This window comes from Puma concolor, chromosome E2, assembly GCF_028749965.1.
Source record: "Puma concolor isolate L17-30 chromosome E2, mPumCon1.1.hap2, whole genome shotgun sequence".
In the NCBI taxonomy this organism is placed as follows: domain Eukaryota; kingdom Metazoa; phylum Chordata; class Mammalia; order Carnivora; family Felidae; genus Puma; species Puma concolor.
Genome location: NC_141681.1, coordinates 3,769,042 through 3,793,456, shown reverse-complemented (window position 1 = coordinate 3,793,456; position 24,415 = coordinate 3,769,042). Strand labels below are relative to the sequence as shown.

The 24,415-nt window shown below is 56.4% G+C and overlaps 1 long non-coding RNA gene across 3 annotated transcripts in view; it reads right to left on the bottom strand.

Annotated features, from left to right (window-relative positions):
- Positions 1-24,415, bottom strand: part of LOC147573306 (uncharacterized) — a 343,518-nt gene that overhangs the window by 26,498 nt on the left and 292,605 nt on the right. The window lies entirely within an intron of this gene.

Below are 24,415 nucleotides of genomic sequence, written 5' to 3'. Positions count from 1 at the left end.
AGGGAGATACGAGCCGTGCAAACGCGCAGAGCGCCGAACGGACAAGATGAACGCGGAGGGCGGCCAGTGAGAGGGGGTGACCCAAGAGACTCACCGGCTTAAAACACAAGGAAGCATTTTTATCCTGGACTAACTTTAGATTTATACAAGCGTTGCAAAGATAACTCCAAGAGTTCCCATACGCTTTTCACTCCGTTTCCCCAAATGTTGTCACCTTTCACAACCATGGGACGTGGGCCAGCACAACAAGGTTCCAGCTGGGACATTATCATCAACTAAACTACAGACTTTGTCCAGATTTCACCCTTTTTTCCATTAATTTTTTTTTTTATCTGCCCATCACCCAGCGCCACACAGAACAGCCCTACCATCCCCAGAGTCCCCTGCATGTGTCCCCTTCGCGCCGGGTCACGTCCCTTCCCTAAGTCCCTGCGACCACTTATCGGTTTTCCATGCCATAAGTTTTCCTTTTCCGGACTGTCATATAAATGGCATATGTAATAGGTAGCCTTTTGGACCTGATTTCCTTAACTGAGCAAAACACGTGTGAGTGAATCCTGCCACACGAAGCAGGAACATTCCTTTCCATTGCTGAGTGGTATTCCGCCGTATGGGCGCCCTACGCTTTACGCGTCTGTCACCGGACATCTTTGTTGCTTCCGGTTATAGCAGCAAATAAAGCTGCTATAAACACTCACATAAATGATTTTGTGTAAACACGAGTTTTCGACTCAATATAGTGAGGGTTTAACTTTATAGGAAACGGTCCAACTGTCTTCAGGGGCGACTCTACCGTTTTGTGACATCGGCGAGAAATGAGAATTCTCACCAGGTTTCTGGATTTTGGCCATACTAATAGACATGTAGTGATATCTCATTGTGGTTTTCATTTGCATCTCCCTAATGACCACTGATGTTGAGTATTTTTTCATAGGGTATTTATCATCCATATATCTTCTTGGTGAAGTGTCTGTTCAGACCGGTTGCTCATTTTTAATCCGTCTGTTTGTTTTCTTCTTGCTGAGTTGTAAGAGTTCTTTATATATTCCAGATACAAGTTTTCTTTTTTTTTTTTTATCAGATATCTGCTCTGGAAATATTCTTTCCAGATCTGTTGTTTGTATTTTCATTCTTTAAAAAAAAAAAACGTTTTTATTTATTTATTTATTTAGAGAAAGAGAGAGAGTGGCGGAGGGGCACAGAGAGAGGAAGTGAGAGAATCCCAAGCAGGCTCCACACTGCCAGTGCAGAACTGGACATAGGGCTCAGTCTGAGGAACTGGGAGATCATGACCTGAACCAAAGTCAAGAGTTGGATACTTAACCCACTGAGCCACCCAGGCACCCTTATATTTCCATTCTTTTAACAGTGTCCTGGGGCGCCTGGATGGCTCAGTCAGTTAAGCGTCTGACTTCGGCTCAGGTCATGATCTCACAGCTTGTGGGTTTGAGCCCCACATCGGGCTCTGTGCTGACAGCTCGGAGCCTGGAGCCTGCTTCAGATTCTCTGTCTCCCTCCCTCTCTACCCCTCCCCTGCTCATGCTCTCTCTCTCTCTTTCTCTCTCAAAAATAAACAACAACAACAAAAATAGATTCAGGGTCTCATCCCTATAACTCCTAGGGTGGAGTGTTAATGATCCATTTGGAGTTACTTTTTGGGTTAAGTGTGAGGTGTGTGTTAGTTCTTTGTACATCTTGACCTTTTGTCTCGTGATCTTGCTAAGCTTATTTACTTATTCTGGAACTTAAAAGATTCTCTGGGATTTTTCTAAATAGATAATCATATCACCTGCAAATACAGGACAGTTTTATTTCTCCTTTTTCAATCTGCATGCCCTTTATTTCTTTTTCTTACCCGATTGCATTGGCTGGGACCTCCAGTGTGATGTGAACGAGGGAATTGACAGAGGACATTCTTGTCGTGTTCCAGCTCCTGGAGGACTAGAACTCAGGCTCTCACCGGCAAGTCTGATGTTAGCTGTAGGGTCTGAAGACCCTTTTACCAGGGTCAGGAAGTGCCCTTGCATTCCTGGTTTTCCGACAGTTTCTTTTTGGTCGTGAATAAAGGATGTATTTTTGTCAAATGCCTTTCCGCATCTACTAAGATTATCACGGTTTTTCTTATTTAATCTATTAATGTGGTAAATCACATTCACTGATTTTCAAACTCACTGAATTTTTGATGAACTAAAAGAGACACTTTTAAATGCTTCACGTGCTGGTTATTACTAACGGCTTCCAGGCCTTTCTGGTTGAGCGACCTTTTTTTTTTTTTTTTTAAAGATACCTATGGTTTTTTTCTTTTTTTTTAAACATTTTTTTCAATGTTTATTTGTCTTTGGTGAAGAAAGAGACAGAGTGTGAGCAGGGGAAGGGCAGAGAGAGAAGACACAGAATCTGAAGCAGTTTCCAGGCTCTGAGCTGTCAGCACAGAGCCCGACGCGGGGCTCAAACCCACACACCGTGAGATCGTGACCTGAGCCGAAGTCGGACGTCTAATCGACTGAGTCACCCAGGCGCCCCCTCCCCATTTTGGGGGCTGGGCTGGATGGTCGACTTCCAAAAGTCCCTGCCTTTTTGTGGTGGGGATGTTGGCAAAGCAGACAAGAATCATCCTTTTCTGTGGCTGTGCCTCATGCTGACGGTCCACCCAAAGACTTTGCACCCGCTGGGTGTCTGCTGTTTTCCAGACCCCAGGCGGGACTTGTGAGCATTTCCTCACCGACTTCTTACAGCCACACTAGGAGATAACGCGATCTTCACGCGATAAATGAGGAACTAGGCATGGAGAGGTGAAGTAACCGATCACGGCCGAGTGGCGGGGGCGGAAGATGCCACTTTGTAAAAACAACCAGCGGGAAGTGCGGTAAGGTACGGTGGCCGACTAGCCACACGTGGTTCCCTAGCATCTGGGACGAGACTCATCCAAGCTGAGATGTGCTGTCGGTGTACAAATAAAGTCTGCACTTTGAAGAGTCGGTACCAAAAAAAACGTGTAAGATTTCTCATCGGCGATTTTCAATATTGTTTCACGTTAGAATGAGACTTTTGGGTTAAATACAATACAGTCTGGGTGCAAATGGCACCTGCTCCTTTCTTACGTTTTCGAATGTGACTGGTGGAAAATGTTACATTACACTCGTGGCCCAGACTTCCTTTGTGTTGCACAGCACTGTTCCTGGTCGGGAGTCGGCAAATTACGGCTCGTGGGCTCCGCGGGGCCCAGCACCTGTTTTCTGGTTTGTTTTGTTGGTCAAGTTTTATCGGTACACAGCCCATCCGTTCCTTGACGTACTGTCTCTGGCCATGTTCACGCTCTGGCAGCCGAGTTCGGCAGAGGCCATGTGACCCCCCCCCCCCAACATCCGCCGACTGTCCTTTCACGGTCAAAGTGTGTTGACCTCTGCTCCAGATGAAACTCTGGTTCCAGAGAAACTTGTGGTTCACCGTCTCTGTGCACAGGTGATAGGCCATTTTACCTTTTGTTCTTTTCATACCTGTCTTTTCTGGAGTTTCTGAAATGAAAACGCCACTTTTGACGATGAGGAGTAAAGACCATTGATGCTTTCTGGTTGCAAAAGAAGAAATTATGCGACGGGGAAGCAGGGGTGTGGTGGGGGCTGCCGCGGAGAACGAGGGATCCCTGGTGGACCCCGAGCTTCTCCCCGGGAAGCCTCGTGCGTGGGCAGCAGTCCAAACACGCTCTCCCTTCACAGGGGGCTGTGTATGCAGGGGTGAGGAGGGGTGCAGGGGCCGAGCAAGCCAGTCTGCCAAGGCGGACCCAAGGAGGCTGGGCCGTGCAGCGTGGGGGGCTCGGGAAGCCAAGCCCATCTGGTTTGCATTAGGTTTATAAGGTTGATAGCAAATAAGGGTATTAGAGCTAATTTACTTATTTAGAGAAAGAGGACTCAATTCCAGAAACTGATTGGGACAGAGCAGAGATGCCCCATGGGAGGAGGGGCCTGCCACGCCAACCCTGTGCGGAGACTGGTGTCGCATGAAAAACAGCCCTGCAATCCTGTGTGGCCTCGGGGAGGGGCTGTGGAACTTGCCACCCCCACGCCTGCTGGGACACACGTTCCCAGACAGGATCTCCGCCCCTTGGAGGAGAGGTCCCACAGCAGTCCCCGGACGCAGGGAGGCTCCAGGGCGACCAGGAGCACGGAGCCTCTCTTGGGGCCCAGAGCCCCTCGCCCAGAGACGTCGGCCGTCTGGATCCCTGGGTCCGGGTCCCCAAGACATCGCGAGAAGCCCACGGCCTGCAGGCCACACGCTATGCTTCCCGGCGCCCCGGCGGTCGCCCAAAGCCCTGACCCGTTTCCCCCAGGCCGGGAAGAAAGTCCTGGTGACTTCCCGGTGGGGGCTCCCGCCGCTGCAGCTACAGCTTCCCTTGGGGGCAGCTCTCCCTTTAGCCCGGTTTTCTGGAAAGTACCCAGGCTTCAGAATCCAAGTCCTCCCTCCCTCCCTCCCTCCTTCCCTCCCTCCCTCCTTCCTTCCTTCCTCCCTTCCTTCCTCCCTCCCTTCCTTCCTTCCTCCCTCCCTCCCTCCTCCTTTCCTACTCTGCACTTCCATTGCATTTACTATAATCAGGGTTTCCATATGGCTGATTTATCCACCTTGATCTTGGAGCAAACAGCATATTCTAGATTTACCCCTTCAGACATCATGGCTCCGCCTTCAACGGGCTCCCCTAGGCCCAGAAGATCCTATTAGATCCCATGCCACTGAGAGAGATGAGTCACTCGGTAGGTAATTACTAAGTGCCAGCCACCAAGCTTCATCTTTGGAGCTGAAGTTATAGCCATGAACAATTGCAACTAATGTATATCCCTCCAAGTAACAAATAAGTAAATAAAAAGGAAAATGGACATTTTAAGGAGCAAGAGGTTAAAGGGTTAGAAACCGAACACTTTGGGGGCGCCTGGGTGGCGCAGTCGGTTAAGCGTCCGACTTCAGCCAGGTCACGATCTCGCGGTCCGTGAGTTCGAGCCCCGCGTCAGGCTCTGGGCGGATGGCTCGGAGCCTGGAGCCTGTTTCCGATTCTGTGTCTCCCTCTCTCTCTGCCCCTCCCCCGTTCATGCTCTGTCTCTCTCTGTCCCCAAAATAAAAAAAAAACAAAAAAACAAAAAAACAAAAAAAAACGTTGAGAAACCGAACACTTTGGAAAGGCCTGCAGCCCTGGTTTGCAGCTCGAGCGATTCACCTGGTGGCTTCAAGAGGTTTCTCCAAACTACCCATATTGACCCCCCCCCCCAAACCAGCTGGGTCGAAGTCTCGGGCTGGGGGGGGCAGTGGTGGGGGTCAGGTGGGATCCCTAACACATCTGAACTCAGTTAGTTAATGTCGAGAATCTCTGGCTCCTAATCAACCCTAGTGACAAATTCTGGGTTCTTCTTGCTCTGATCTGGCCATTCTCAAGGTGGGTTCCCGGACCAGCGGCCCCAGGTCCCCCGGGAACTTGCTGGAAACACAGGTTCTCAGGCCTCACCCGCCCCCGTGGAATCAGTAACGGCACACACGTCTGAGCACAAGCCTTCCGGGTGATTCCGAGGCGGCCTCAAGTCTGAGACCTCTGCCCTCGTCCGCGAAACGGGTCTGCTTGCTCTCGCCTCTGGGCTCCCTGCCTCATCCCAAGCTGAGCACGGGCTCCTCAAGTCGGGGGCCCTCCCGAGGCTCCGGGAGGCATCTAGGTCTCAACCCCTCTGCCAGCTCAGTCGGCTAGGGCGGCTTCCGGGAGGCGGCACGCAGCTTTGCCTGGGCTCGGTGGGAGGGGAGTGGTGATCAGTTAGGGGGGTCTGCAGTGTGGACAGCTCTGGAGCGCCCTTTCAGGGTCTGCGGTGTGCATTTACACAACACGTTTCCTTCCACATCAGAAACCTTTACCACCGGAAAAACCCCATAATCTTAGTTGGGGCGCCCTGTCCGTGTTGGTCTCCAGGCTGCTCTGGGTTTTGGCAGCTGCTTTACAGACCCAAAAAGAAAACCCCATGTTCATGGCCTTTTTAAAGTACCACGGGCTGAAATTCCACCTGTGTCCCTCCTGCCAGCTTCCACGTCCACGTCCCTCCCGGTTTTAATTCCTTCTCTCCTTTTTTTTTTTTTTTTTTATTTTGAGACAGAGAGAGAGACAGAGAGAGAGACAGAGAGAGAGAGAGAGAGAGAGAGAGAGAGAGAGAGGATCCCAAGCAGGCTCTACACTGTCAGTGCAGAGCCGGACGTGGGGCTTGAACTCACGAACCGTGAGATCATGACCTGAGCCGAAACCAAGAGTCAGACGCTCAACCGACTGAGCCACCCAGGCGCCCCTCCTTCTCGCCTTTAAGACAAGGTTCATGTTTGGTCTGACGAGAAAAGGAATCTCTCTTCACGATAGAAAATTGGCAACGTGCTAAACAAAAAGCCGCAAGGCATGAAATTACAATCATCTGAAATCCCACCTCCCGGAAGTAATTCACCGTTAACACTAGTGTCCTTCCCGATCACGTTTCTCTCCATGACGCGGGGCAGGACGCTGAGCGGTGTGCGGACATCGCCCAATTACCTTCACTTAAAAATATGATGAGAGGCTTGTGCCTTCACTGGGAAAAGGAAGGGCCCGGGTCGTTGAGAAACAAAAGGAGAGGACGGTGCGGTCGCTGTGTGCCTCACCTGAGTGCATCTGGGGTGAGGATGCCTTCGGCACGGCCTCCCCGCAGCGGCTCGCTTCACATTTAAGTAATAAAAACAAGGGACTATGACTCATAACACAACGCCCCCCCGAGCCAGGAGTTCAGGCACAGTTGGATCCAGGCCCTTGGCTAATGTGGCAGTCTGCCCCTCTCCCTTCCCTTGGCTCTGCTTTTCTCTAGGTCGGTTTCGTGTGGTCCGGGTACCAGTCTCTGGGAACTCTGGACCGAGGTGCAACCACTCAAGGCGCGTCACGTCAAGGCGAAGAATGTGCTTCGTTCTCTGCTGTCCCAGCAATACACTGAGGGTGACTCTTACAGGCCTGGTCATGTGGCATCTCTGAGCCCCCCACTGTGACTTGCGCTATCTGGGCCTGGGTCCTGTGTGTGCGCCTGAAGCTGGGGGGTGGCGTCATCCACACCTGAACCTCAAGGAGGGAGAACAGGGAAAGGACAGTTCCCCAGAGGAAACAGAGACGCTAATCCCTGAAGCGGGAGTAACGGCGGCCGGGTGGTCAGATAAAGGCTGTCCACTACCGTGCCAGACATGCCACCATTTGATACACTCCTTTCAAGATCCTCCGAAGACCAGCGTCTCCTTCCTGTGTCCTAACCTTTTGCTGCTCTGATGCGAGATCACTGCCAGCACCTGGGGACTGGGGTTTAGTGCTTGCAGGGACTTGAGGTCCTGGAGCAGGGCACAAGGAAGCTAGGAGGGAGAGAGAATTCTGGAGCTCAGGAAGCCTGAGTGGGAGGCTCTGGCATTCAGAGGATAGCGTGAGAGCCCTGGTGTGGGTGCTGGAAGTTTCCAAACAGAGAGAGAGGCTTATGGACAGGCTGCGTGATTTCACAATTCTGCTCCTGGGTCAGCCCCGTCACGGCAGGACTTTTGAGCACATTCTCAGCCACTCCAGGCCAAGCTCTGGCTCCCATGTGCGACGACAGCCCATTCCAGGTGGAGCCGACTCCACGACCAACAGATGTGTCTCTGTTTATTCTCATTGCCTCACACCACCAATCCTCCTAGGTTCAGCTTTCAAGTTGTGGCCTCCTCCTGCAGGCTGGAATCTCCAAGAACATGAGGAGCATGTGTGGTTTGATCAGTATCGTCTCTCCAGGGCCTGGCACACAGCTGGTGCTCGATGAGCGCTCGGATGGATGATGGATGGGTGGTTGAGTAGATGCTGGATCGAATGGCTCTGTGGATGGGTGGGTGAATAGCTGGGTGGGTGGCCGGTTGGGTAGGTAGCTGGGTGGGTGGGTGGCTGGTTGGGTGGTTGGCTGGGTGGGTGGGTGGTTGAGTGGGTGGATGGCTGGGTGTGTGTGTGGGTAGCTAGGTGGGTGGGTGGTTGGGTGGGTGGGTGGTTGGGTGGGTAGATGGCTGGTTAGGTGCGTAGCTGGGTGGATGGCCGGTTAGGTGGGGAGCTGGGTGGGTGGGTGGCTGGTTGGGTGATTGGCTGGGTGGGTGGGTGGTTGAGTGGGTGGATGGCTGGGTGTGTGTGTGGGTAGCTAGGTGGGTGGGTGGTTGGCTGGGTGGGTGGATGGTTGAGTGGGTGGATGGCTGGGTGTGTGTGTGGGTAGCTGGGTGGGTGGGTGGTTGGGTGGGTGGATGGTTGGGTGGGTAGATGGCTGGTTAGGTGCGTAGCTGGGTGGATGGCTGGTTAGGTGGGGAGCTGGGTGGGTGGGTGGCTGGGTGGGTATATGGCTGGTTAGGTGCGTAGCTGGGTGGGTGGGTGGTTGGGTGGGTAGATGGCTGGTTAGCTGGGTAGCTGGGTGGGTGGATGGCTGGTTGGGTGGTTAGCTGGGTGGGTGGGTGTTTGGGTGGGTAGATGGCTGGTTAGCTGGGTAGCTGGGTGGGTGGATGGCTGGTTGGGTGGTTAGCTGGGTGGGTGGGTGGTTGGGTGGGTGGATGGTTGGGTGGGTAGATGGCTGGTTAGGTGGGTAGCTGGGTGGGTGGGTGGCTGGTTGGGTGGTTGGCTGGGTGGGTGGGTGGCTGGTTGGGTGGTTGGCTGGGTGGGTGGATGGCTGGTTGGGTGGTTGGCTGGGTGGGTGGATGGTTGAGTGGGTGGATGGCTGGGTGGGTGTGTGGGTAGCTGGATGGGTGGACAGTTGGGTGGGTAGATGACTGCATGAAGCTTAGCTGGGGGCAGAATCACGTGACTGTTAAAGTCAAGATCTCTGAAGCCAGACGCCTGGGTTTAAGTCCCATCTCTGCTATTTGCTAGTTAGCTGACCTTGAGTAGATCTTTAGCCTCATCGGTACACCTTTTCTGATCAATCAAATGTGGACAGTACCAGTACTGTCTCGAAGGTTGTCAAGCTGGTATGAGAGGCTGCATACGAAAACACTGTGCTCTTTCCCTGGCACACGGGTAGGGCTCAGTGACCATGGCCTCCCCTGTCCTTTGTCATTTTCAGCCAATATTTATTGATCCCCGGGTGCTACACTGCTAGGTGCTTTCCGGGCAGCGGGGCCCCAGCGGAGGATAATAAGGCATCCCTGCCCGCCAAGAGCTGACATTCTTAGAGAGTGCATTTCCCCTCGCTTGCTTTTTAAGCACTTACTATAATTTACATGTATTTTTTTTATTCCCGTCTTTCTTTTTTTTCACGAGCTTCCCCCGCACTAGCTGTACAGTCCAGAAGGCAAGGGCCTTTGCTGTTTTGTCCACAGCTGGATATCAAAGAGAGAAGAAATGATTATTCTCCTTCCAGTTGCTCAGGCCAAAAGCCCCGGGGTCGGCCTTGTTCCTCCGTCCTTCAAGTGCCACGTTCAGTCTCAAGCAGATCCCGCTGGCCCCAGTCCAGCTCTCTCTGCCACCTCCCTCTGGCCTCTCTGGTCTAAGCCCCCCTCCGTCCTCACCCCAATACCTGCTGGCTTCTCCCTGCTTCCGTCTGCCCCGCACTCTGTTCCCGTGGTAGCCAGACGCTCAGATGAAAAGCCGGGACACGTCAACCCAGGACACGCTGCCGTGAAACCACGACCGCCAGCCCCCGGGTGCCCAGCTTCTCCCCGATCCTGTCCATTACACCCCAGACGCCTCTCTGCTCCAGCTGTGGGGCCCTGTGGATGCTCCGGTGCTCCAGGCTCGCGTCTGCTTCAGCACTCAGTGCATTCTGTTCCCTCTGGAATGTTCTCCCCAGGCATCGGCAAGTTCTTCCCTCCCCTCCTTCTGGGTTTATTCAATCCCGACCCCTTTTCGGTGAGGGCTTCCCTGGCCTTGCAAGCTCAGAGTTCAGGATTCCTGCTCCTGACCCTCCTGTCCCCGCTGCTCGGACGGCTCTCCTTCCTTAGCGCGTGGCTCTAGAACATGGGATACTTCGTCGTCTGTTTCTCTGGCGAGAGGGTGAGTTCTGTGAGGAAGACGCTTTGGGTTCACAGTTGCGTCCTCAGCACCCCGTGCAGGGTGGCCACGGGGTCAACGCTCAGCAAAGATCGGGCGGGATGTCACCACTCTCGCTACTGTTGCTATCAGCGCCTGGGGCAATCTTTTCGTCTCCGGGGATACCCCGACTGGGGTGCTTGTCCCCACCCCGTATCCCGTGTACCTGGGCACCAGCTTCTTGTACAAATGACTTCTTTCGCACTTTCCGTTTCCAAGCTGTAAATGGGCGGGCGGTTGGCGCAAGCCCCTCCGAGGTCCTCCCCGGTTCAAACGCTCTACGGCTGTGCCATGGCCTCCAAGGTGGCTCAGCTCCCGAGAGACACGACGCGCCCTAATCCCCGGCACCCGTGCCCATGACCTTATTTGACAAAGGAGTGACTGTTACCTTGTCTGACAAAAATATGCAATTAAGTTAGTGGTCCTGAGAGGAGGGGCCGGTCCCGGGTCACCCAGGGGGGCCCTGGATCTGGTGACAGATGTCCACGTGGCGCACGTGGAGCAGGACAGGGGGAAAGACGGGGTGGAGCTGGGCCCGCGCCAGGGGATGCGTGTTTGCTGAGCTCCCTCTGCCGGGCTCACGGCCCCCTCGTCCTTGGACGTGGGCCCCCTTCTCCCCTCTGGGGTGAGAGGTGTCCTTCACGGGCTCCTGATTTCTGCTTCGTTCTGCAGATGGCCCAGAGCAGCCACTGTGACTAGTCACCCTGAAATCTCTCTGGCTCTGGGGTCAAACCTCAGGAAGCAGGGGAAGGGCAGAGAAGCACCCCAAGGCATGATCGGACCACAGACGAGGAGACCGCCACATCCACATCCACCTCCACGGCCCTCCCTGTGGTCTCTCCAGGGGTCACTGCAGCCTGCCCTCCTCTCCCGGCAGGATTAAAGGAAATTAAGGGGGTGAATCCAAGAGTCAGGACGGACACAGGGAAGACCGGAAGTCTGGGACCAGGGGATCTGGGGGGATGGGTGTGGGTGCAGCGGATGTGGCCTTGGCCGGCACTTGGCCAACAGCCGGTCGGCTCCAGGAGGGACTCTCGGGAAGCAGGACTGCCGTAAACCTCTTCTCGGCACGTCTCCTGTGCAAACGTGTTTTCGTTCTTGGGGGCTGAATACACCTAGGCGTGGGACCCACCCGGCTCAGGCTGAACTGTGCCGGAGATCAGCGGGCCGTTCACAACCGATTTCCGTTTCTTCCCCGGAGCCCAGCCTGCGCGTGTTCCGCAGGGGCCCTCGCGGTCAGGTGAGGCCGTGAGCCAGACTGCGTCGACGGAACGTGAGCAGAAACGACGAGAGCCACCTCCAGGCCACACCTCCCCGGAATCCTCTGTGCCCTTCTCCCTTCCGCTGGCCTGGCTCAGATACACCCGTCGACCTCGGAAGCCGATGACGGAAGAGACGGAGCCACGAGACAAGGGGGATGTGGCTCTCTGATCGCTGTGTGGATGAGGGCCACGGGACCAGTCAGGGTCACTCATCTCGGGCCCTCCGGGAACAAGAAGTGACCCTCTCCAGGCACACGCTGGCCTTTCCACTTGCGGCTCAGCATTTCTTTGCTCCCGCAGGTGCTTACTCTTGGAAGACACCCCCACCCAGAGGACGAAGGAGGCCACAGAACTTCATGGGAACAGCACCCATCTGAAAGCAGGCGGTGCCTGACTAGGAGTGACCCCAAGCATGGCCTTGAGCTTTCTGGATCTCAGTTTCCTCATCTGCAAAATGGGAGGTCACCCCAAAGTCCATCCTTTGCTAATTTCTGGGAAGCAGGCTGGCAGGTGTTGGAACATGGACACCTTCTCCGTTGATTCCTCCGTGTGGCCGAGCTGGGGAGCCCGGGTTAATCTGGAGCAGAGCTTCTGAGTGGGTCCCCAGACCCGCAGCATCAGCATCACCCGGGAGCTTGCTGGAAATGCAGATACTGGACCAGAAAGTCTGGGGGTGGGGCCGTCTGCACATGAACAGGCCTTCTGGGTGATTCTGATGGGGCTGCAGTTGGTCTAGAAGGTTCTCAGGAGCAAGGGAAAACACCCCCTCTTTCCTCCCTGAGCAAGCCCCGGGGGTGAGTGGACACGCCCTTCGGAGACCCAAGCAGGCCACACAGCCCAGCGCGGGGTCCTCTCTGCCTGATGGTTTCCAGTGAGGCATCCGGGCCCGGGCCCCCTCAGGAGGGTGCAGAGGCAAAGGGAGGTGACGGGCTCTGAGAAGGGCCTCCCAGTGGAGGGGAGGGGAGGGGAGGCGGGCCTCCGCGGTCCTCACAGGTCCTCCCACACCCCTGCCAAGGCCCTGGCACGCACAGTTGCTTTAACCTGCACCCCCTCTCACTCAGCAGGTGCTCCTGTCCCCTCTCTGTGGTGGCTCTCCAAGCAACGGTCACCACCGTGTCTGGGGGACAAGGAGGCCTGGGGCGCAGGCGCACCCCGCCTGGGCAGTCGGGGGCTCAAGTGCCTGCCGGGCCCCGGCCCCACCGCCCCAGGGCTCATTAGGCCGCATCTGGATCTAATTAGCCGCGGGGCCTCCGCGAGCCGAGGGCCGCCTTATCAACCGCAGGGCAGAGCCCAGACGGGAGAGGAATGGCTGTGATACGCGCTGCTTCCTGTGTGTCGGTGGCAGCGTTAGCGATGGTTCGGGGCGGGGAGGGAGAACCCGCCCCGCTTCCCTCCGCGAGCGGGCCCGGAGGGTGTGCCAAGGGCCTCGGCCCCCAGACCTCCTGGTCCAGAATCTGCATTTCCAGCGAGCTCCCGGGTGATGCTGATGCCGGGGGTCGGGGGACTCCAGGCGGAGAGGCGCCCTGCTCCACATTAAGCCGGGCTCCCCAGCCTGGCCTCACGTGGGCATCAGCCGGGAGCTGCCCGGATTGCGCACGCGGCAGGGAGAAGCCAGCACCTCGGTCTCCGCGCGGGCACTCAACGCCTTTCCTTTCGGCGGCTCAGAACCTCCTGTTCAAGGATGGCGACAGAAGGAAAACTATTCCCAGCACGGATCCTGCGATCCCAAAGGCAACAGCAGGCGAGTGCCCCGACACCCGGAGGACGGGGGCCGACCTGATCGGCACCTGCTCCCGTGTCCCGGCTCCAAGCGCTTGGGCCCTCCTAACACGAGCCCCACGCGGTTGACTTCCCCGCTGGCTGTGCTTTCCAGAGTGTCTGTGCCCTGCGGGCAGGGAGCTTGTCTGTCTGTTCTGCTCCTGGTGGGCAGAGTGAAGGAGGGGCGGCGGTGGAAGCCGGCACGCGGACCCACCCTCACCGCCGTGGCATCCGGAGAAATTCAAAATATGTCCCAAACCCTCTGAGAAATGTGCAAGTCATTTCGGAAAAAAAAAAAAAAAAATTTCCATAAAAACGGTTGCAACAAAACAAGTTTTGTTGATTAAAGCGGCACACACAATGCGGGGGCCTGATTAAGTGGCTCGCCGAGCTGCAGTGTGGTCACGGACAGTTCTGTCGCCTGGGAAACCGACCAACGGGCTCGGTGGCCCAGGTTCCAGCCCTGTTGCTAAGTTAGACGTTGAACTTGGCAGTACGGTTTTCGATGGGAAGCAACGCTCCGCGTCCTCGTGTTTAACGTTGGAAATCGCTAACGTGCTTGGCTCTCGTCTCTACCTCGTCTCCGCCTTCCATCCCCTTGCCGAGGTGGCTCCGCTTCCGATCTCATCGGAAGGTGCATCTGGGGCCATCTGGCTCGATTCCCGCGGGCAGGACCCTGTCTCTGCACCAGCGAGGATCTCACCGCGACAGCAAACCCCAGCCCCTTTCCTGACGTGAAAAGCCAAGTGTCAAGGTAACACTGCTTTTCCGGCTGAAGGTCGTGCACCAGGTTTTAGCGAGGGAAAAGAATAAAAACATTACCCATCCAGCAGCATCAAATTGGGGATTTCCTCTGTGTATTTAAAAACATACTCTGAGGTCGTGACCCTCTTGGGGGTTCATATTTTTCTTTGCCAGCCACATATGTGTAATTAAAGCCCGCATTTGAAATGAGGACAGGAGACCTACGGCCGCTTTCTCACATGTTCCCTCGAACCAGCTTCTTCCTTCCCGGAGCCCCCCTCCTCCTCCTCCTCTCCCTGTCCCTCCCCGTCTCGCCTCCTCCCCTTCCTCCCACCACTCTCTCCTCCACCTCCTCCTTCTCCACTTAGATTTGGAGAGCTGAGGGCCAGGCTGGGGCTAAGAGCTTCTTCTGGTGGCTAAACAGCAGCGACAAAAGCTGACACTGGGGGCGCATGCGACCCTGGGGGTGCCTGACGCTCGGAAGCCTCACCGCTGCTGTAGGGGCTGGACCCATTTGTTATCCGCATTTTGCAAATAAGGAAAATGAGACCCGTGAGGTCAGGAAGTCACGCAGCTCGGATGTGACCTTGGACCCCAGAACTGGCGCTTGTAGGGCAGCAGGGGGAGGTGAGGCGAGCACGTTCCCATGCAGTGTCCTTCAGAGCCGGTGGTGGTCTCGGACAGCCTCCTGTCTGACCACCTCCTGCGACAGGTGCCAAGGCCGGGGTCTGCGAGGGGCCCACAGGCAGCGGACCAGGGGCCACGCCGGGTTCCTTGAGCCCGTCTGCTCTCCTCCCTCTCTTGCCTTGCCACCTTGATCTGCGGATCAGGGTGAGGGCAGGGGGTGAGGTGAGGGGGCCCTGCGGGGGCTCCCCCGGCCGCCTGCGGCCCTCCCTGCGCAGACCCCCGATAGCTCCGTCACTGTGGGCAAGCCGGGAATGCTGCTTAGGAGTAAGTCAGAGGGAGAAAGAAAAGGGTCTAGAAACTTCTTGAGACCCCAGTACCTTCTCAAAAACAAAGTTAGCTGCAAGGATCTGTGTTTAAAACAAGGGACTTTGGTCTCTGCAAGGAGTGGGGTTCTGGGTCACGCCCGCTCCTAGTGTCTGCCCAAGCAACGCAAACACACATCCACACCAACACTTGCACACAAATGCTCACGGCATTACTCACAACAGCCAAGAAGTGGAAACAACCCAGATGCCCATGAACCGATGAGTGGATAACTGAGGCGTGGCCTGGACCCACAGCCACGGCAGGGAACAAAGCCCTGACTCCCAGCTACCACGGGGGCGAACTGGGAACACCGTGCCGAGCGAGAGAAGGCATTCGTGGGAGACCACAGCCCGTGTGTTCCCTCCACAGAAAAGTCCAGAGCGGGTAGATGCACGGACACAGAAAGGAAGCCAGTGGTTGCCTGGGGCCGGGAGGGCAGGAGCCCCCATTCCTGCCATTCGTTGCAAATGGGGACAGGCGTCCTTTTGGGGAGATGCACGTATTCTGGAATCAGATACTGGTGACAATTGCCCAGCACTGGGAACGCGTTCACCGCCCCTGAATCGCTCACTTTAAAGCAGTTAAATGTACATTTGACCTCAACCAGGCAGTAGGGCTCAGGGTCACTTTTCAGCCCCACCCCGTCTCCACGGCCCCATCTGGGTCCCCCAAGTCTCCAGCCCTCACCCTCCTTTCCAGTTCGTCTTCACTCTGTGCCCGCAATAGGAGACCCACTGTGCGCACATAGGAGACCCACTGTGCGCAGGTTACCTGCGGTCCCCGTCCTCCTGACCTGGGCCGCACCCCGCGGTGCTCCACGCGGTCTGAGGTGGGACCAGGTGCTGAAGGCCCCGCCCGCGGCTCTCAGGCGCGCCCGGGGCTGAGAGTCACGCTCTGAAAACGCTGAGTGTCCATGAGGACGTTGGGTACGACGGGGCCATCATTTCCACATCTACGAAATGCTGGTACCATTTTTCTGTCCCTAGAAAGTACTTTCAGTTTAAGCAGAATTACTTTAAATATCTGACCTGAGACCTGACGCTGACTGCATTCTTTCCCGCACCGGTCGCCGTCCGCAACGCCTCCTATGGGTCGGCCCGGAGGCCTGGAAACAACCCAGATGCCCATGAACCGATGAGTGGATAGACTCCTAAACAAGACCCAAGTCCCGTCATGGGTCTGAGGTCACCCGGCCAGGGCAGAGATGGGCTCGGACCCCGGTGGGTGGCTCAGGGCATGTGGGCGTCACCGACCGTGTCCTGCCCCGGTAGCCTCACCTGAGCGGTGTGACAGGTGCCTGGGTGGCTCATACTTCCCCAACCCACGTGACGACGAACACGTGACTGCGGACACGGATAGGCGTCCTCTCGGCGCCCACCGGAATTCCCGGCAGGCCTCCGGAAGCAGACACCCCCGCGGCCGGGAGAGTCCGCGACAGAGAGAGAGCACCTTTCTGGCATCCGCTTTAGGTTTCAATTCCAGCTGTGGGGCCTCGGCAAAGGTGCGTCGCCTCCTGAGCCCCCAGGTGTCAGTGTCTGTAAACGGGGACACTGCCAATGGCGGTGACAGGCGGCGATGGGGTGTGGGGCGCTGAACGGAGGGGACGCGGTAACGCTCGGCAGGGGTTTCCCAGCAGAGCCCGAGTTCCCGCTGTCGGCCTGGACCCGAAAGCCGGGGGGCCTGGGGGTCCCGCTCTCAACAGGTGGCTGGCAGGGCCAGTCAGGATGGGGCCAACGGAGACCTGAAAGAATTTTCTGGAATCGTAACCCCTCCTTCGGATCATCTTCGAAGCAATAAACTCTGGCTGCAGACCAAGGGTCCCCGGTGTCGTTTTATGACGAGACACCGGTCTGATGGGGTCCCGCGCGGCCCCCAGGCCCCAGCTGGAGCTGCGTTCTCCACACTGGCATCCGTCAGCGGCCCCCCCAGAGTAAGGTGGACGTTTACCTGAGACGATACAGTAAAATCAGGTGTCTGCGGAAAGGAAGTGCCAAATGCACCGAAACGTACCTGTTGGAGCCCCGAAAGGGAGCTTCCCGACTCCGCAGTCAGGGCCACTCCTGCACGGGCACCACGCACCTTAAAGGGGTTGGCGCATTACGGCGAAAAGCCCAAATGCTCTTCTCCCTGACAAACGCACCCGTAGGCAGAAGGGGGGTGACCGGCGGAGCCCCGGACCGGAAGGAGGGGCTCCCGTCCTCCCTGACAGCTCCGGGGCTCCGTCAGGGTCCTGCCCGCAAGCACTCTCCTTGCCAGCCTCCCACCTCCCCGTCTGGGAGTCCTCAGGAGGTGACATCCGCAGGTGACATCTGCCATGCCCTCGCAGCAGCCCCTCCAGCCTCGGGGGCGCCGGCGTTTGCCAGTGTTATAATCACACAGGCGTGTGAAAGGCTCCTAAACAACCCAACAAATAGCGACAGAACCTAACAGAAAAGCAGGCAAGGTGTGCCCGGGCAGAAGACGGAACCGGGTGTTAACGTGCCCGGAAAGGTGCGTGGGCTCGCCGACCCGCGGGAGTGGGGCCACTTCGACCACAAGTGACTTTCGTGCTATTGACGAAGCCCCGTCGCGCGAGGACGCCTACGCTGAGCAGCGAGACTCTCCCCCAGAGCCCCGGTGGCACGGCGATCCGGCCAGAGCCGGCAAGCCTGAAGATAAGTAGCACTTTTCCTGCCTGGAGGAATTCTCGCAAATGCGCATTTCGTGCAACTGTCCCGGAGCTGCCGCCCCTCACACCCCCCTGGCCATGGGACCGACCAGAGCATGTGTGTGTGTGTGTGTGGGGGGGGGGGGGGGTGCGTACATGCTCACCATCTGCCTAGCTTGGGGGACCGACATAGTCCATCCCCACGACGCTTCATGTCCGTATCCACAAAGTCCAAAAGCGCGCTTTGGAGGAAAATTTAAACGTTTCGAAAGGAAATGTCAACCTGACGCGTTTAATGCCTTTTAAAAACATGCAGAATAAAGCTATGGGTTGTTCTTGGATGTGCGTAGGGTAACAGGGAGGCGCAGACATGGAAACCCAAGAGCTTCTGGGCACCACCGCGGGACTTGCTGGGGGGCTGAACACGAAGCCGGTGTGAGCAGATTCTAGAATGCATGCTCCCACATGGTGTGCTAACGGGTGCTCGCGCTCAGGCCCACGCGGAGGACGCTCCCCCCCTTTCCCCCATGGGCTGTGCTGCAGAGCGGGGATCCTCGCGATGGATGGAAGCCGCTCCCCGGCCCCGGTCCCGGCCGGGCTTTTGTGCCCAAACCCTCGGCGGGGCCGCCCCTCCTCGCTCAGACCTCGCCAAGCCCTGGCGGTCAAGGTGGGGGCGGGTGGCCACCAACCTGGAAAGGGGCCGTGTTCTCCCAGAAATGGTCTCCAATGGAGCGTAAATAGCCAAATATTAGCCTGCCACATAACAGGGATGAGAAAATGTCGGTCTGTTTCTTGTATTTGATGCAGAAAAACTATTTAAATCTATGAAGCTTTGAAAAAAAAAAGCCGTGTGTGTGTGAGCGGGGAGGGAGGGGCCGCGTTTTGCGGAGGGCACACGGGTCTGATGGCCAGACTCCTGTGCGCTGCCTTATTGTGGTTGCTTGAATTCTTTCCAAATGGGCCTTTCTTTCCTCTTTTCTCCCCATCCCCCCCCCCCCCCCCCGCATGGAAAAGGGCCCCCTTTTCACATTTTACATGTTGTGATTTCACTGAGCCTTTCCAATTGGTCGTCAACAGTTCATTTGTGCCGGGACCTTCTGTAAACTCTGCACGCGGGTCTCCCGGCCTGACCACCCACCGAAACAGGCTGTCTAAACAGCATGTGTCTGGGCCTCAGACACAGCAAGTGAGTTAAAGATGGCTCCTGTCCAAGGATTTTTTTTTTTTTTTTTTCCCTGCAAGCAGAGGTGGGGGTTGGCTGGGATACCCTGATAGCACCGGGCCGCACTCTGAGGCGGCCTTTGAAGTTGGGGGGAAATGGCCCCTGTCTTCTGTCACTTTCCTCCATGGTAATCCTTGAGCTTAGAAGGATCTCTCTGAGCCTCTCCAACTTGAGGAGCGGGGTCCCTCTCCGCGTCAGGAAGAAACATGCTCGCAGGCGCTGGGGCCTCTCCCAACCTTGTCCCAAATACCTTAGGAGCAGGGTTTGACACCCCACGCCCTCCACCCCCAACTCCTGATTTTCCAGGCTATCACCTTCGGGACGCAGTTCCCTCTGGGTCCCAAGCGGTCCCTGGCCTGCGGCCGGCAGCAGCGGAAGTCGCCTGGTGACCCTGAGGCAGGGCCTGCACGTGTCAAGGCCCTGTGGCCAGTGCCCACACACGATCACGTTTGACTCTCCCAGCAGCTGTAGGAGCTAGGCCCTGTTAGTGCCTATTTTGCACGGAAGGGGAAGTGAAGAGGCAAAGAGGGCCGTGTGGTTGACGGCATTCACGCCCCGGGGAGGGATTAGGGTCCGGGTGTGTCTGAGTCAGCGACTGGGCCCCACGCTTGTCGCTACGTTCTCCTGACCGATTCTGTTCTCCAGCCCGCCAGAGGAACAGGGAGAGCGGTCCACGAACATTTCCAATGCGACCGCCGTGTGCGTGTGTCAGGGCGGACATCTTTACTAAGGGATAATGCATACACCAGACGATCCGTCCGTTTAAGGCATGCAATTCTGGCGGCTTTTAGTATATTCACGGAGTTCTGCGCTCATCGCCAGATTGGTTCTAGAATATTCCCAACACCTCAAAAAGAAGCCCTGTACCCACTAACGGTCACCTTCCCTCTCCCCTCCCTCCCTCCCCTGCCTCACTACCAATCTGCCTGGTCTCCATGAATTTGTCCGTCCTGAACGTTGCGTATAAAGGGAATCCGAAGGCTTCCCGGGCTCTACAGAGTCCTTTCCAAGTTCATCTCTCTTGCGGCACGTGTGAGAACTTCATTCCTTTGAATGGCTCCGTAGTATCCTAGCGTGTGGACGAGCTGCGTTTGGCTCATCCGTTTTATCGGATGGACATTTGGGTTGCTTCTGCTCTGGGCTATAAATATAAGCTACAGAAAAAGTATAAATGATGCTGCCCTGAACATTTACGCACACGTTGTTGGGTGCACGTGTGTTTTCCTCTGTCTTGGGTATGTATACTTAAGAGTAGAATTTCTGAGTCGCACGGGAACTCTGTTTCACTTTCCGAAGAGCTGCGGCGCGGCTGCCCCGTTTCGCGTTCCGTCCACAAGTGTGCGAGGCCTCTGCTTTCTCCCCATCTTCTCCGGCACCTGTTGTTACCTGCCTGTCTCATTCTGGCCGTTCTAGTGGGGGTCAGGTGTTAGCCTCCTCATTGTGCTGTTGATTTGCGTTTCACTAAGGACGAGCGATGTGCACGATCTTTCCAGGTGCCGACTGGCCATTCGTCTGTCTTCTTTGGAGAGATGTCTACTCAGATCATTTGCCCATTTTTAAATTGGGCGGTTTGTGACTTTCTGATGACGTCCTTACCCCTGCTTGCTGAGGGGGCCCGTGGGGCTCAGGCTGTGCCTCCCTTACCTGTCACGAGTTCCTTCCCTCGCCCCTGTTCACGCCTGCCTGCAGTGGCTCAGTGCGTCTGGGGTGGGGCCAAAAAACATGCATTCCTTTTTTTTTTTTTAATTTTTTTAATGCTTATTTATTTTTGAGAGAGAGAGAAAGAGAGAGACAGAGCACGCGCAGGGGAGGGGCAGAGAGAGAGGGAGACCCAGAATCCGAAGCAGGCTCCAGGCTCCGAGCTGTCAGCCCAGGGCCCGACGCGGGGCTCGAACCCACGAACCGCGAGATCATGGACCTGAGCCAAAGTCGGATGTTTAGCCGACGGAGCCACCCAGTCGCCCCGAGAATTTGCATTTGTAGCAAGTTCCCAGGCAATAGTGAGCTGCTAGCTTGGGGACCCCACTTTGAGAAACACTTCCTGGAGAAAATCCCCCAAATGGGAACCAGGAAACTAGTTCAAGAATGTTTACGGTGGGACCAGCCCAAATGCCCCTCACACGAGGAGAAATAAAGTGTCACGTGTTCACAGCACGGACTACTGCCTAGCGGTGAAAAGCGAATGGATTTTAGCTACATGCGCCGACAGGGGCGAATAATTCCTAACAGAAGGAGACGCCCAGAATGATACTATTTATAAGGAGTGGAGAACCGTGTCAAACTCGGCTGTGTGTTACTAGTAGGTACATGTTTATGTAGGAAACTGGACAGATGTGCATGAGACTCCCCAGTACAATTCCAGGGGGAGGCCCTCCCAAGGGTCCCCGCTGTGTCTGTACAACCTTCTTCCTCAAGCTGTGGGTGGTGGGCTTCACTAGGAGAGCCAGTCCACCGCGGGCCCCGCGTCTCGCTGCCTGTCCCCACGTGACTCCCGCATCCGCCACGCTCCCGGCTCTTCCCGGCTGTGGCGTGGACGCGTGCTCAGTTCCCACCTGCAGTTTGCCTGCGGGCCCGAACGATGCTGCAAGAGGCAGAGGGCTCTGGAAGAGCGGTTTCGTTTCTGTTGGTCAGTGGGATGCTTCCTGATGTCAGAGGTGGGCCGCAAAACCTATCCTGAGGTCTCGTTACAGCCCGCTCTGTAGACTTTTCTAACCTGTTTCTGAGACCAAAGTTTCCCGACTGTGAAAGCCCCTGAAAAGACTGAATTACTTTACACAGGAAAGATGGGGAGTGGGAAGCACAGCTTGGAAGGATTGTTGCCGGCCGAGGTCGCCAAGGCTGGCTGCCTGGAGGAGGGGGCTCGGGGCGAAGGCCCCCAGGGTGGGCAGCTCTGCTGTGGGGAAAGTGCAGTGTGCGTGTGTGTGCACGAGTGCGTGTGTGTACGTGTGCACGTGCATGAATGTGCGTGTGTGTGTGAGCATGTGTGTGTGCATGTGCACGTGTGATGTGCACGAATGTACGTATGAGCATGTGTGCATGAGTGTACGTGTGTGCATGTGTGTGTCCACGTGTGATGTGCACGAATGTATGTATGTGTGTGCATGTGTTTGTATGCATATGTGTGTATGTGCGTGTATGCATGTGTGTGCACGTGTGTATGGGCGTGTGTGAGCGTGTGTGCATATGTGTGTGCATGTGTGTGTGCACGTGTGATGTGCACGAATGTATGCATGTGTGCTCATGTGTGTATGTGCAGGCATATGTGTATGTGCGTATATGCATGTGTGTGCATGTGTGTATGGGTGTGTGTGTGTGCGTGTGTGTGCATGTGCATGTGTGTGCACGTGTGTGCGGGTGCATGAATGCCAGCACCAGCCCACTGCTGTCGGTCATGGCCAGCAAGTGGGTTGCCGGGAGCGAAGGCTGAATACTTAGGCTTGGGCAGTAGGTCTTTGGATCCAACCAGGAGGAATCGGAAATAAAAAGATCTGGCCTTTCACCGGAGATAGTCTGGGAACAGCGATGTCATGGCCATGTCATGTTGCTGTAAACGCTCCTAAGCAGACCAGCACTGGTGCCCTGGATGCACGCTGAGTGAGTGGCCTCTGTCTGGAGAGGCTAGGAGGATGCCGTTAAGTTGGATTGTGTCCTCCATAAAGACGTGTTCCAGTCCTGACCCCTGGTACCAGTGAGTGTCACTTCCTTTGGACACAGGGTGTTAGCCGACGTGACTGAGGTAAGGTGAGGTCATACTGGATCGGGCTGGGCCCTCACCCAGGGACTGGCACCCTATAAGAAGAGGGAAATGGGGCACAGAGGCAGGAAGGTCGTGTGCAGACGGAGGCGGAGAGGCATGTGTCCACAAGCCAGGGACACCGAGGGTGGCCAGCGGTGGCAGAGGCTGGCAGAGGCGGGAAGGACCCTCCCGAGAGCCTCTGGAGGGAGCCTGGCCCTGTCCACACCTCGACTGTGGGCTTGCGGCCCCCAGAATAAATTTCTGTTCTTTCGAGCGCCCTCCTCCCTGCCAGTCTGGGCCATTTGTTATTCGAGCTCCAGGAAAACAACTCGTTAGTGACTGGAACTCACGTCTCATTGGCTCCCGGGTCCTCCCTTCTCCTTCAACCGTGAGGCCCCCGCGGGCAGTTAGGACAGATGGCTTGGGGGACGGGTGGGCTTTGCCACAGCCCTCGCGTCCCTCTCTGAAGGTTCCACATGGGCTTGGCTCTTAGATCATATTCTCCCTTTGCCTTGAGCTCTGTGGGTTCAAAGCCAAAACCATAAGCAGCTTAATTACGGTCTGTCCTGGAATTACCCTAACCAGCCAAGCCAGGGTCGTGCTGGCCGTCCAGGCCGCTAACCCTTTGTTCTTCCTGAAAGCCTCTTCTTAGCTGCGGTCAGAGGAGGATTCAGCGTTGTCCCAGGAGGCATGACGGTTGCCTCCTCTGCTCCCTGGGCACCGGTCACATGAGGTTGGTATCCTTGACCAAGTCCTTGTGGCATCCTTTGCAGAATTCTGGTTTCCGATGCAGGCCCTCCCCGCCCTCTAATTGCACACATCTGCAGGGCCTCTGTGAGCAGGGACAGCTCGGGGCCCATCGGTGCAGGGCAGCGGCGGCCTGGTCGAATTCGCCACGGCTCTGGGATTAAGGTGGTGAGCACCTGTGCGTGGGCAGGGAGCACCCGAGGAGGATTGGGGACGGAGAGCAGGTGACACTTTACACAGAGCTGAGGTGTGCCAGAGGTCAGAGGTCAGAGCCGACAGACCCTCCGGAGTCACGGCCTCCACGACAGACCCTCTCTAGCCCTCGAGAGGCAGGCGTCAGGCCAGAGTCCCGATCACGGCTACCTCGGTCACAAGTTAGGTGACTTTGGGCAAGGTACGTGACCCTGCTCAGCCTTACTTTCTCCGTCTGAGAAATGGGAGAACAAGAACACCTACTGCGTAGAATTAGCGAGTTCAAGGACACCACGCCTGTGAAGAGCGGGGTGTGGTTTCTGGCTCGTGTCCACACGTGGCAGTGGGTAGCCCTTGGCAGCCGGTGCTGCTGACATACGGTCCCCCGAACCCAAGACTGTGCTGCGCGGCTCCCGGGCACCCCAAGTGCCTCCCCGCTCAGCCCTCTGCACCCCTTTTCTCACGTCCGCCTGAAGACTTGCTCTGGCATTGCGGGGACTCTTGTCGGTGCACGTGCAGGGCGGCCCGGAATCGCCAAGATGGAACCTGTCCTGGAGGAACCCTCAGTCGGCGAGGGGTGGGATTTGGTGGGTAAATACCTCGGGTTGCCAGTCCCTCAACAGGGTAACTCTGGAGTGTATTGCACACGGTTTGTCAGAAGACCCTGGGCGTCGGGTCCCCGTTCCTACAGCGGTAGTCCTTTCATGGGTGCGGTTTAATCGTCTCGTCTCCCACCCCCGACTTACTTCCCCTCTTGCTGACTTATGCTTCCCGGAGGTACCTCCCAGAGAGTCTACGGGCACCCAAACCCTTGTCTCAGGCTCTGCCTTCATGGGGAGCCCACACTGAGACAGTTGCTCTATGGAGGCCATGGAGGAAATGTTGGGCAGAGAAATGACAGTGAGAAGAATTCAGGGAATAACCGATAACATCTTAAAAACCAGCTAATGACAGCAAAGAAAGCACAAATTCATGGCCTCAGAGGCTGGCCACCATTTCTGGGGAGCCAAACATGGTTAGGCTGAGCAAAGCTTGTAGACATAAATGTCGGTGAGAATCCCCTACA